General features: G+C 34.5%; 27 non-coding genes across 27 annotated transcripts; all 27 read left to right on the plus strand.

The window, feature by feature from the left end:
* The first annotated feature begins 1,495 nt into the window (after positions 1-1,495).
* Positions 1,496-1,569, plus strand: TRNAT-AGU. The gene has a single exon. It is a non-coding gene; the product is annotated as a tRNA-Thr (tRNA).
* Positions 1,570-2,583: 1,014 nt separating this feature from the next.
* On the plus strand, positions 2,584-2,657 carry TRNAI-AAU. The gene has a single exon. It is a non-coding gene; the product is annotated as a tRNA-Ile (tRNA).
* Positions 2,658-2,760: 103 nt separating this feature from the next.
* On the plus strand, positions 2,761-2,834 carry TRNAI-AAU. The gene has a single exon. It is a non-coding gene; the product is annotated as a tRNA-Ile (tRNA).
* A 102-nt stretch (positions 2,835-2,936) lies between these two features.
* On the plus strand, positions 2,937-3,010 carry TRNAI-AAU. The gene has a single exon. It is a non-coding gene; the product is annotated as a tRNA-Ile (tRNA).
* A 403-nt stretch (positions 3,011-3,413) lies between these two features.
* TRNAI-AAU lies at positions 3,414-3,487 on the plus strand. The gene has a single exon. It is a non-coding gene; the product is annotated as a tRNA-Ile (tRNA).
* A 976-nt stretch (positions 3,488-4,463) lies between these two features.
* On the plus strand, positions 4,464-4,537 carry TRNAI-AAU. Its single transcript has one exon. It is a non-coding gene; the product is annotated as a tRNA-Ile (tRNA).
* Positions 4,538-4,641: 104 nt separating this feature from the next.
* On the plus strand, positions 4,642-4,713 carry TRNAI-AAU. Its single transcript has one exon. It is a non-coding gene; the product is annotated as a tRNA-Ile (tRNA).
* A 301-nt stretch (positions 4,714-5,014) lies between these two features.
* Positions 5,015-5,088, plus strand: TRNAI-AAU. The gene has a single exon. It is a non-coding gene; the product is annotated as a tRNA-Ile (tRNA).
* A 102-nt stretch (positions 5,089-5,190) lies between these two features.
* TRNAI-AAU lies at positions 5,191-5,264 on the plus strand. The gene has a single exon. It is a non-coding gene; the product is annotated as a tRNA-Ile (tRNA).
* A 402-nt stretch (positions 5,265-5,666) lies between these two features.
* TRNAI-AAU lies at positions 5,667-5,740 on the plus strand. Its single transcript has one exon. It is a non-coding gene; the product is annotated as a tRNA-Ile (tRNA).
* Positions 5,741-6,203: 463 nt separating this feature from the next.
* Positions 6,204-6,277, plus strand: TRNAI-AAU. Its single transcript has one exon. It is a non-coding gene; the product is annotated as a tRNA-Ile (tRNA).
* Positions 6,278-6,627: 350 nt separating this feature from the next.
* TRNAI-AAU lies at positions 6,628-6,701 on the plus strand. The gene has a single exon. It is a non-coding gene; the product is annotated as a tRNA-Ile (tRNA).
* Positions 6,702-7,265: 564 nt separating this feature from the next.
* TRNAI-AAU lies at positions 7,266-7,339 on the plus strand. The gene has a single exon. It is a non-coding gene; the product is annotated as a tRNA-Ile (tRNA).
* Positions 7,340-7,443: 104 nt separating this feature from the next.
* TRNAI-AAU lies at positions 7,444-7,517 on the plus strand. Its single transcript has one exon. It is a non-coding gene; the product is annotated as a tRNA-Ile (tRNA).
* Positions 7,518-7,653: 136 nt separating this feature from the next.
* TRNAI-AAU lies at positions 7,654-7,727 on the plus strand. Its single transcript has one exon. It is a non-coding gene; the product is annotated as a tRNA-Ile (tRNA).
* Positions 7,728-7,814: 87 nt separating this feature from the next.
* Positions 7,815-7,888, plus strand: TRNAI-AAU. The gene has a single exon. It is a non-coding gene; the product is annotated as a tRNA-Ile (tRNA).
* Positions 7,889-8,139: 251 nt separating this feature from the next.
* Positions 8,140-8,276, plus strand: TRNAI-AAU. The gene is made up of 2 exons: positions 8,140-8,177; positions 8,241-8,276. It is a non-coding gene; the product is annotated as a tRNA-Ile (tRNA).
* A 159-nt stretch (positions 8,277-8,435) lies between these two features.
* TRNAI-AAU lies at positions 8,436-8,509 on the plus strand. The gene has a single exon. It is a non-coding gene; the product is annotated as a tRNA-Ile (tRNA).
* Positions 8,510-8,793: 284 nt separating this feature from the next.
* TRNAI-AAU lies at positions 8,794-8,867 on the plus strand. Its single transcript has one exon. It is a non-coding gene; the product is annotated as a tRNA-Ile (tRNA).
* Positions 8,868-8,969: 102 nt separating this feature from the next.
* TRNAI-AAU lies at positions 8,970-9,043 on the plus strand. The gene has a single exon. It is a non-coding gene; the product is annotated as a tRNA-Ile (tRNA).
* A 286-nt stretch (positions 9,044-9,329) lies between these two features.
* TRNAI-AAU lies at positions 9,330-9,403 on the plus strand. Its single transcript has one exon. It is a non-coding gene; the product is annotated as a tRNA-Ile (tRNA).
* A 304-nt stretch (positions 9,404-9,707) lies between these two features.
* Positions 9,708-9,781, plus strand: TRNAI-AAU. Its single transcript has one exon. It is a non-coding gene; the product is annotated as a tRNA-Ile (tRNA).
* Positions 9,782-9,805: 24 nt separating this feature from the next.
* Positions 9,806-9,879, plus strand: TRNAI-AAU. Its single transcript has one exon. It is a non-coding gene; the product is annotated as a tRNA-Ile (tRNA).
* Positions 9,880-10,171: 292 nt separating this feature from the next.
* On the plus strand, positions 10,172-10,245 carry TRNAI-AAU. Its single transcript has one exon. It is a non-coding gene; the product is annotated as a tRNA-Ile (tRNA).
* A 106-nt stretch (positions 10,246-10,351) lies between these two features.
* TRNAI-AAU lies at positions 10,352-10,425 on the plus strand. Its single transcript has one exon. It is a non-coding gene; the product is annotated as a tRNA-Ile (tRNA).
* Positions 10,426-10,518: 93 nt separating this feature from the next.
* On the plus strand, positions 10,519-10,592 carry TRNAI-AAU. Its single transcript has one exon. It is a non-coding gene; the product is annotated as a tRNA-Ile (tRNA).
* Positions 10,593-10,691: 99 nt separating this feature from the next.
* TRNAI-AAU lies at positions 10,692-10,854 on the plus strand. Its single transcript has 2 exons — positions 10,692-10,729; positions 10,819-10,854. It is a non-coding gene; the product is annotated as a tRNA-Ile (tRNA).
* Positions 10,855-10,939: the final 85 nt, after the last annotated feature.

Consider the following 10,939-nt stretch of genomic DNA (forward strand, 5'->3'; position numbering starts at 1 on the left):
AAAAAAAAAAAAAAAAAAAAAAAAAGCTAATTTGATGATTTATTGAAAGTATGAAATTAAATTAGAGGTATTTTAAATTTGTATTTATAATTAATAAAAAAGTTAATATATAATATTACAAGTCCAAAGGCCTTCAATTGCAATTGGCCTATTAGCTCTAGAGTACGTTAATAACTTGCATGGGCCATAATCATTCCTTTTGATATGATTTTTTTTTACAAACCAAAATAATAATAATAATAATAATAATAATAATAATAATAATAATAATGAAGGTTGCGAAACAAAATTAAAAACTGAAAAAAAATAAAAAAAAGGAATTAGACTGGACGGATATTAGTGGCATTGGACTTGTAGGCCTATTAGCTTAGCTGGTTCGAACGTTGTACTAATAACGCGAATGTTGCAAGTTTGACACCAAAAAAAAAAAGACCGGACCTGTAGGCCTATTAGCTCTCTGGTTAGAGCATCGTGCTAACAACGCGGAGGTAATTAATTTATTTTGATTTAAACTTTTTACGAACAAAATTAAAAACTAAAAAAAATATAAAAAGAATTAGACTAGATGAATATCAGTTAGCACTGAACTTGTAGGCTTATTAGTTTAGCTGGTTAGAGCGTCATGCTAATACCGCGAAGGTTCTATGTTTGAGATTTGCATGAACCATAATTATTTATTTTGATTTAAATTTTTTACGAACAAAATTGAAAACTAAAAAAAATAAAAAAAGAATTAGATTAGACGGATATCAGTCACATCGGACCTGTAGGCCTATTAGCTCAGCTGGTTAGAGCGTCGTGCTAATAACGTGAAGGTCGTAGGTTCGAGACTTGGTTCGAGACTTGCATGAGCCTTAGATTAGATGGATATCAGTCTGTAGAACATGAAGGTCGCACGTTCAAGACCTGGATGGGCCATAATTAATTATTTTTATTTGAATTTTTTACGAACAAAATTGAAAACTAAACAAATAAAAAAAGAATTAGACTAGATATCAGTGGCCCCTAACTTGTAGGTCTATTAACTCAGCTGGTTAGAACGTTGTGCTAATAATGTGAAGGTCACAGGTTTGAGACCTGCATAGGCTATAATTGTGCTAATAACGCGATTGGACGGATATCAGTGACACCCAACTTGTGTAGGCCTATTAGCTTAGCTGGTTAGAGTGTCGTGCTAATAATGTGAAGGTCGCCGGTTCCGGACCTGCATGGGCCATAATTATTTATTTTGATTTAAATTTTTTACGAACAAAATCGAAAACTAAAAAAAATAAAAAGAGTATTAGATTAGACGGATAGCAGTCGCATCAAATTTGTAAGCCTATTGGCTCAGCTGGTTAGAGCGTCGTGCTAATAACCTGAAGGTCTCAGGTTTGAGACTTGCATGGGCCATAATTAATTATTTCTATTTAAATATTTTACGAACAAAATGGAAATCTAAAAAAAAATAAAAAAAGAATTAGATTGAACGGATATCAGTGGCACTTGACTTGTAGGCCTATTAGCTCAGCTGGTTAGAGCGTCGTGCTAGTAATGCGAAGGTTGTAGGTTTGAGACCTGCATGAGCCATAATTAATTATTTTTATTTAAATTTTTTACGAATAAAAGAGAATTAGATTAGACGGATATCAGTCGCACCGGACAATTATTTATTTAGATTTAAATTTTTTACGAACAAAATTGAAAACTAAAAAAAATAAAAAAAGAATTAGACTGGATGGATATCAGTGGCATCTGACCTGTAGGCTTAGGCCTATTAGCTCAGTTTGTTAGAGTGTCGTGTAAATAACGCGAAGATCGCAGGTTCTTTTATAAAAAGAGAATTAGATTAGACGGATGGCAGTCGCACTGGACCTCAGGTTCTTTTATAAAAAGAGAATTAGATTAGACGGATGGCAGTCGCACTGGACCTGTAGGCCTATTAGCTTAGTTGGTTAGAGCAGTCGCAGGTCTACCTGCATGGGCATAATTATCTATTTTGATTTAAATTTTGTTCGATAATTATCTATTTTGATTTAAATTTTTTACGAACAAAATTGAAAATTAAAAAAATCTATTTTGATTTAAATTTTTTACGAACAAAATTGAAAACTAAAAAAATCTATTTTGATTTAAATTTTTTACGAACAAAATTGAAAACTAAAAAAATCTATTTTGATTTAAATTTTTTACGAACAAAATTGAAAACTAAAAAAATCTATTTTGATTTAAATTTTTTACGAACAAAATTGAAAATTAAAAAAATCTATTTTGATTTAAATTTTTTACGAACAAAATTGAAAACTAAAAAAATCTATTTTGATTTAAATTTTTTACGAACAAAATTGAAAACTAAAAAAATCTATTTTGATTTAAATTTTTTACGAACAAAATTGAAAACTAAAAAAAATAAAAATAGAATTAGATGAGAAGGATAGATAGAATTAGATGAGAAGGATAGCAGTGACTGTAGGCATATTAGCGCAGCTGGTTAGAGCGTCGTGCTAATAACGTGAAGGTCGCGCTACCTGGCCAAAATTGAAAACTAAAAAAAAAATAAAAAAAGAATTAGATTGAACGGATATCAGTGGTGCTCGACCTGTAGGCCTATTAGCTCAGCTGGTTAGAGCGTCGTGCTAATAACGCGAAGGTCGCAGGTTCGAGATCTGCATGGGCCATAATTATTTATTTTTATTTAAATTTTTTACGAACAAAATTGAAAACTAAAAAAAAATAAAAAAAGAATTAGATTGAACGGATATCAGTGGCACTCAACCTGTAGGCCTATTAGCTCAGCTGGTTAGAGCGTCGTGCTAATAACGCGAAGGTCACAGGTTAGAGACCTGCATGGGCCATAATTATTTATTTTTATTTAAATTTTTTACGAACAAAATTGAAAACTAAAAAAAATATAAAGAGAATTAGATTAGTCGGATAGCAGTCGCACCGGACCTGTAGGCCTATTAGCTCAGCTGGTTAGAGCGTCGTGCTAATAACACGAAGGTCGCAGGTTCGAGACCCGCATGGGCCATAATTAATTATTTTTATTTAAATTTTTTTACCAACAAAATGGAAATTTAAAAAATAAAATAAAAAAAGAATTAGAATGAACGGATATCAGTGTCACCCAACTTGTAGGCCTATTAGCTCAGCTGGTTAGAGCGTCGTGTTAATAATGTGAAGGTCGTAGGTTTGAGACCTGCATGATTATTTCCATTTAAATATTTTACGAACATAATTGAAAATTAAAAAAAAAATAAAAAAAGAATTAGATTGAACGGGCGTCGTGCTAATAACGTAAAGGTCGTAGGTTCGAGACCTGCATGGGCCATAATTATTTATTTTTATTTAAATTTTTTACGAACAAAATTGAAAACTAAAAAAAAATATAAAGAGAATTAGATTAGTCGGATAGCAGTCGCATTAGACTTGTAGGCCTATTAGCTCAGCTGGTTAGAGCGTCGTGCTAATAACGCGAAGGTCGCAGGTTCGAGACCTGCATGGGCCATAATTAATTATTTTCATTTAAATTTTTTACGAACAAAATGGAAATCTAAAAAAAATAAAAAAAGAATTAAATTGAACGGATATCAGTAGGTTCGAGACCTGCATGGGCCATAATTAATTATTTTGATTTAAATTTGTTACGAAAAAAATGGAAATCTAAAAAAAAATAAAAAAAAGAATTAGATTGAACGGATATCAGTGGCACCCGACCTGTAGGCCTATTAGCTCAGCTGGTTAGAGCGTCGTGCTAATAACGTGAAGCTCGTAGGTTCGAAACGATTGAACGGATATCAGTGGCACCCGACCTGTAGGCCTATTAGCTCAGCTGGTTAGAGCGTCGTGCTAATAACGTGAAGCTCGTAGGTTCGAAACCTGCATGATTATTCGGATATAAGTGGCGCTCGACTTGTAGGCCATAATTAATTTTTTCCATTTAAATTTTTTACGAACAAAATTGAAAACTAAAAAAAAAANGATTGAACGGATATCAGTGGCACTTGACTTGTGGTTAGAGCGTCGTGCTAATAACGCGAAGGTCGCAGGTTCGAGACTTGCATGGGCCATAATTAATTATTTCTATTTAAATTTTTTACGAACAAAATGGTAACTTGTAGGCCTATTAGCTCAGGTTCAAGACTTCATGGTCCATAATTATCTATTTTGATTTAAATTTTTTACGAACAAAATTGAAAACTAAAAAAAATAAAAGTAGAATTAGATTAGAAGGATAGCAGTCGCACTGGACCTATAAGCATATTAGCTCAGCTTGTTAGAGCGTCGTGCTAATAACGTGAAGGTCGCAGGTTCAAAATCTACATGGGCCATAATTAATTATTTTTATACGGATATGAGTGGCGCTCGACTTGTAGGCCATAATTAATTATTTCCATTTAAATTTTTTACGAACAAAATTGAAAACTAAAAAAAAAATAAAAAAAGAATTAGATTGAACGGATATCAATGGCATTTGAAAACTAGGCCTATTAGCTCAGCTGGTTAGAGCGTCGTGCTAATAACACGAAGGTCGCAGGTTCGAGACCTGCATGGGCCATAAATAATTATTTTTATTTAAATTTTTTACGAACAAAATGGAAATCTAAAAAAAAAAAAAAAAAAAAATTAGATTGAACGGATATCAGTGGCATCCGACCTGTAGGCCTATTAGCTCAGCTGGTTAGAGCGTCGTGCTAATTATGCGAAGGTTGCAGGTTCGACCTGCATGGGCCATAATTAATTATTTCTATTTAAATTTTTTACGAACAAAATTGAAAACTGAGAATTAGATTAGAAGGATATCAGTCGCACTGGACTTGTAGGCCTATTAGCTCAGCTAGTTAGAGCATCGTGCTAATAACTCGAAGGTTGCAGGTTCGAGACTGCATAAGCCATAATTATTTATTTAGATTTAAATTTTTTACGAACAAAATTAAAAATTTCGTGCAAGGTCGCGCTATGGCCAAAATTGAAAACTAAAAAAAAAATAAAAAAAGAATTAGATTGAACGGATATCAGTGGCGCTCGACCTGTAGGCCTATTAGCTCAGCTGGTTAGAGCGTCGTGCTAATAACGCGAAGGTCACAGGTTAGAGACCTGCATGGGCCATAATTATTTATTTTTATTTAAATTTTTTACGAACAAAATTGAAAACTAAAAAAAATATAAAGAGAATTAGATTAGTCGGATAGCAGTCGCACCGGACCTGTAGGCCTATTAGCTCAGCTGGTTAGAGCGTCGTGCTAATAACACGAAGGTCGCAGGTTCGAGACCCGCATGGGCCATAATTAATTATTTTTATTTAAATTTTTTTACCAACAAAATGGAAATTTAAAAAATAAAATAAAAAAAGAATTAGAATGAACGGATATCAGTGTCACCCAACTTGTAGGCCTATTAGCTCAGCTGGTTAGAGCGTTGTGTTAATAACGTGAAGATCGCAGGTTTGAGACCTGCATGATTATTTCCATTTAAATATTTTACGAACATAATTGAAAATTAAAAAAAAATAAAAAAAGAATTAGATTGAACGGGCGTCGTGCTAATAACGTAAAGGTCACAGGTTCGAGACCTGCATGGGCCATAATTATTTATTTTTATTTAAATTTTTTACGAACAAAATTGAAAACTAAAAAAAAATATAAAGAGAATTAGATTAGTCGGATAGCAGTCGCATCAAACCTGTAGGCCTATTAGCTCAGCTGGTTAGAGCGTCGTGCTAATAACGCGAAGGTCGCAGGTTTGAGACTTGCATGGGCCATAATTAATTATTTTCATTATAAACCCAACCTGTAGGCCTATTATCAGTGGCACTCGACCTGTAGGCCATAATTAATTATTTAAATTTTTTACGAACAAAATTGAAAACTAAAAAAAAATAAAAAAAAGAATTAAATTGAACTGATATTAGTGGTGCTCAACCTGTAGGCCTATTAGCTCAGCTAGTTAGAGCGTCGTGCTAATAACGCAAATGTTGTAGGTTCGAGACCTGCATGGGCCATAATTAATTATTTTGATTTAAATTTGTTACGAAAAAAATGGAAATCTAAAAAAAAAATAAAAAAAAGAATTAGATTGAACGGATATCAATTGCACCCGACCTGTAGGCCTATTAGCTCAGCTGGTTAGAGCGTCGTGCTAATAACGTGAAGCTCGTAGGTTCGAAACCTGCATGATTATTTTGAGTATTAGATTGAACTGATATCAGTGGCACCCGACCTGTAGGCCTATTAGCTCAGCTGGTTAGAGCGTCGTGCTAATAACACGAAGGTTGCAGGTTTGAGACTTGCATGGGCCATAATTAATTATTTCTATTTAAATTTTTTACGAACAAAATGGTAACCTGTAGGCCTATTAGCTCAGGTTCGAGACTTGCATGGTCCATAATTATCTATTTTGATTTAAATTTTTTACGAACAAAATTGAAAACTAAAAAAAATAAAAGTAGAATTAGATTAGAAGGATAGCAGTCGCACTGGACCTATAAGCATATTAGCTCAGCTTGTTAGAGCGTCGTGCTAATAGCGTGAAGGTTGCAGATTCAAAATCTACATGGGCTTAATTATTTCCATTTAAATTTTTTACGAACAAAATTGAAAACTAAAAAAAGAATTAGATTGAACGGATATCAGTGGCATTTGAAAACTAGGCCTATTAGCTCAGCTGGTTAGAGCATCGTGCTAATAACGCGAAGGTCGCAGGTTCGAGATCTGCATGGGCCATAATTAATTATTTCTATTTAAATTTTTTACGAACAAAATGGAAATCTAAAAAAAAATAAAAAAAAAATTAGATTGAACGGATATCAGTGGCATCCGACCTGTAGGCCTATTAGCTCAGCTGGTTAGAGCGTCGTGCTAATTATGCGAAGGTTGCAGGTGAGATTTAAATTTTTTACGAACAAAATTGAAAACTAAAAAAAATAAAAAAAGAATTAGACTGGACGGATATCAGTGGCATCTGACTAGGCCTATTAGCTCAGTTTGTTAGAGTGTCGTGTAAATAACGCGAAGGTCGTAGGTTCGAGACCTACATGGACTTTTTACGAACAAAATTGAAAACTAAAAAAAAATTGTAAAAGAATTAGATTGGACCGAACAAAATTAAAAATTAAAAAAAATAAGAGAATTAGATTAGACGGATAACAGTCGCATTGGACTTGTAGGCCTATTAGCTTGAGCGTCGTGCTAATAACGTGAAGGTCGCGCTATGGCCAAAATTGAAAACTAAAAAAAAAATAAAAAAAAGAATTAGATTGAACGGATATAAGTGGCACCCAACTTGTAGGCCTATTAGCTCAGTTGGTTAGAGCGTCGTGCTAATAACGCGAAGGTCGTAGGTTCGAAACCTGCATGGGCCATAATTAATTATTTCTATTTAAATTTTTTACGAACAAAATGGAAAACTAAAAAATAAATAAAAAAAGAATTAGATTGAACGGATATCAGTGGCACTTGACTTGTAGGTCTATTAGCTTAGTTGGTTAGAGCGTCGTGCTAATAACGCGGAGGTCACAGGTTAGAGACCTGCATGGGCCATTTTTACGAACAAAATGTAAATCTATAAAAAAAGAATTAGATTGAACTGGATATCAGTGGCACTCAATCTGTAGGCCTATTAGCTCAAAAAAAAAAGAATTAGATTGAATTGGATATCAGTGGCACTCAATCTGTAGGCCTATTAGCTTAGCTGGTTAGAACGTCGTGCTAATAACGCGAAGGTCGCAGGTTCGAGACTTGCATGGGCCATAATTAATTATTTTTATTTAAATTTTTTACAAAAAAAAATAAAAAAAAGAATTAGATTGGACGAATATCAGTGACACTTGCCATGTAGGCCTATTAGCTTAGTTGGTTAGAGCGTTATGCTAATAACGTGAAGGTTGCAAGTTCAAGATCTGTATGGGTCATAATTATCTATTTTGATTTAAATTTTTTACGAACTAAAAAAAATAAATATAGAATTAGATTAGAATGATAGCAGTCATACTGGACCTATAGGCATATTAGCTTAGCTTGTTAGAGCGTTGTGCTGATAACGTGAAGGTTGCAGGTTTGAGACCTACATGGCTCATAATTAATTATTTCTATTTAAATTTTTTACAAAAAAAAATAAAAAAAAGAATTAGATTGGACGGATATCAGTGGCACCCGACCTGTAGGCCTATTAGCTCAGTTAGTTAGAGCATCGTGCTAATAACGCGAAGGTTGCAGGTTCGAGACAGCATAAGCCGCTCAGCTAGTTAGAGCATCGTGCTAATAACGCGAAGGTCGCAGGTTCGAGACCTGCATGGGCCATAATTAAGCATCGTGCTAATAACGCAAAGGTCGCAGGTTCGAGACCTGCATGGGCCATAATTATTTATTTTTATTTAAATTTTTTACGAACAAAATTGAAAACTAAAAAAAATATAAAGAGAATTAGATTAGTCGGATAGCAGTCGCACCGGACCTGTAGGCCTATTAGCTCAGCTGGTTAGAGCGTCGTGCTAATAACGCGAAGGTCTTAGGTTTGAGACCTGCATGGGCCATAATTAATTATTTCCATTTAAATTTTTTACGAACAAAATGTAAATCTAAAAAAAAAATAAAAAAAAAGAATTAGATTGAACGGATATAGGTGGCACTTGACCTGTAGGCTTATTAGCTTAGCTGGTTAGAGCGTCATGCTAATAACGCAAAGGTTGTAGGTTCGAGACCTGTATGGGCCATAATTAATTATTTATATTTAAATTTTTTACGCATAAAAGGGAAATCTAAAAAAAAATAAAAAAAAGAATTAGATTGAACGGATATCAGTGGCACCTGAACTGTAGGCCTATTAGCTCAGCTGGTTAGAGCGTTGTGCTAATAACGAGAAGGTCGCAGGTTCAATACCTGCATGGGCCATAATTATTTATTTTTATTTAAATTTTTTGCGAACAAAATTGAAAACTAAAAAAAATATAAAGAGAATTAGATTAGTTGAATAGCAATCACATCAAACTTGTAGGCCTATTAGCTCAGTTGGTTAGAGCGTCGTGCTAATAATGCGAAGGTTGTAGGTTCGAGACCTGCATGGGTCATAATTAATTATTTTTTACGAACATCTAAAAAAAAATAAAAAAAGAATTAGAATGAACGGATATCAATGCCACCTAACCTGTAGGCCTATTAGCTCAACTGGTTAGAGCGCTGTGCTAATAACGTGAAGGTCGTAGGTTTGAAACCTGCATGACGGAAATCAGTGGCGCTCGACCTATAGGCCATAATTAATTATTTCCATTTAAGTTTTTACGAACAAAATTGAAAACTAAAAAAAAACTAAAAAAAGAATTAGATTGAACGGATATCAGTGGCACTTGACCTGTAGGCCTATTAGCTCAGCTGGTTAGAGCGTCGTGCTAATAACGCGAAGGTCGCAGGTTCAAGACCTGCATGGGCCATAATTATCTATTTTGATTTAAATTTTTTACTAACAAAATTTAAAACTAAAAAAAATAAAAATAGAAAGGATAGCCGTCGCATTGGACCTGTAGGCATATTAGCTCAGTTGGTTAATAATAATTATTTCTATTTAAATTTTATACGAACAAAATTGAAATCTACAAAAAAAAAGAATTAGATTGAACGGATATCAGTGGCACCTGACCTGTAGGCCTATTAGCTCGTTAGGGCGTCGTGCTAATAACGCGAAGGTCGTAGGTTCGAAACCTACATGGACCATAATACAAAATGGGCGAACCTGTAGGCTTATTAGTTCAGTTGGTTAGAGCGTCGTGCTAATAACGCGAAGGTCGTAGGTTCGAAACCTACATGGACCATAATACAAAATGGGCGAACCTGTAGGCTTATTAGTTCAGCTGGTTAGAGCGTTGTACTAATAATGCGAAGGTTGTAGGTTCGAGACCTGTATTGGCCATAAATTTTTACGAACAAAATTGAAAACTAAAAAAATCGAAGGCGTAGTGGCATTTCCTTCGGTTACTGCTAAATCCCTTTAAGGGTGACATCTTGTAGCAGGGTGAGTGAGGAAAAGCTTATTAAGTCTCGCATCTTGAGCTTTTGACCTTTTTGACCTTCCATGTTAATAAGTTCTCCCTTACATGAGACTCTTTACCTCTGATACTGTTTTCCCATCTTAGAATGGATCACAGCAAGTAAGCATAAAAAAGGAATTAGATTGAACGGATATCAGTGGCGCTCGACTTGTAGGCCTATTAGCTCAGCTGGTTAGAGCGTCGTGCTAATAACGCGAAGGTCGCAGGTTCGAAACCTGCATGGGCCATAATTAATTATTTCTATTTTAAATTTTTTACGAACAAAATTGAAAACTAAAAAAAAAAATAAAAAAGGAATTAGATTGAACGGATATCAGTGGCGCTCAACCTGTAGGCCTATTAGCTCAGCTGGTTAGAGCGTCGTGCTAATAACGCGAAGGTCGCAGGTTCGAGACCTGCATGGGCCATAATTATTTATTTTTATTTAAATTTTTTACGAACATCTAAAAAAAATAAAAAAGGAATTAGATTGAACGGATATCAGTGGCACTTGACCTGTAGGCCTATTAGCTCAGCTGATTAGAGCGTCGTGCTAATAACGCGAAGGTCGCAGGTTCAAGACCTGCATGGGCCATAATTATCTATTTTGATTTAAATTTTTTACTAACAAAATTTAAAACTAAAAAAAATAAAAATAGAATTAGATTAGAAGGATAGCAGTCGCGGACCTGTAGGCATATTAGCTCAGTTGGTTAAAGCGTCGTGCTAATATTAATAATTAATTATTTCTATTTAAATTTTATACTATCAGTGGCACCTGACCTGTAGGCCTATTAGCTCGTTAGGGCGTCGTGCTAATAACGCGAAGGTCGTAGGTTCGAAACCTACATGGACCATAATACAAAATGGGCGAACCTGTAGGCTTATTAGTTCAGTTGGTTAGAGCGTCGTGCTAATATCAATGGCACTCGACCTGTAAAC

This window comes from Cucurbita moschata, unplaced genomic scaffold (assembly GCF_002738365.1).
Source record: "Cucurbita moschata cultivar Rifu unplaced genomic scaffold, Cmos_1.0 Cmo_Scf00017, whole genome shotgun sequence".
NCBI lineage: Eukaryota > Viridiplantae > Streptophyta > Magnoliopsida > Cucurbitales > Cucurbitaceae > Cucurbita > Cucurbita moschata.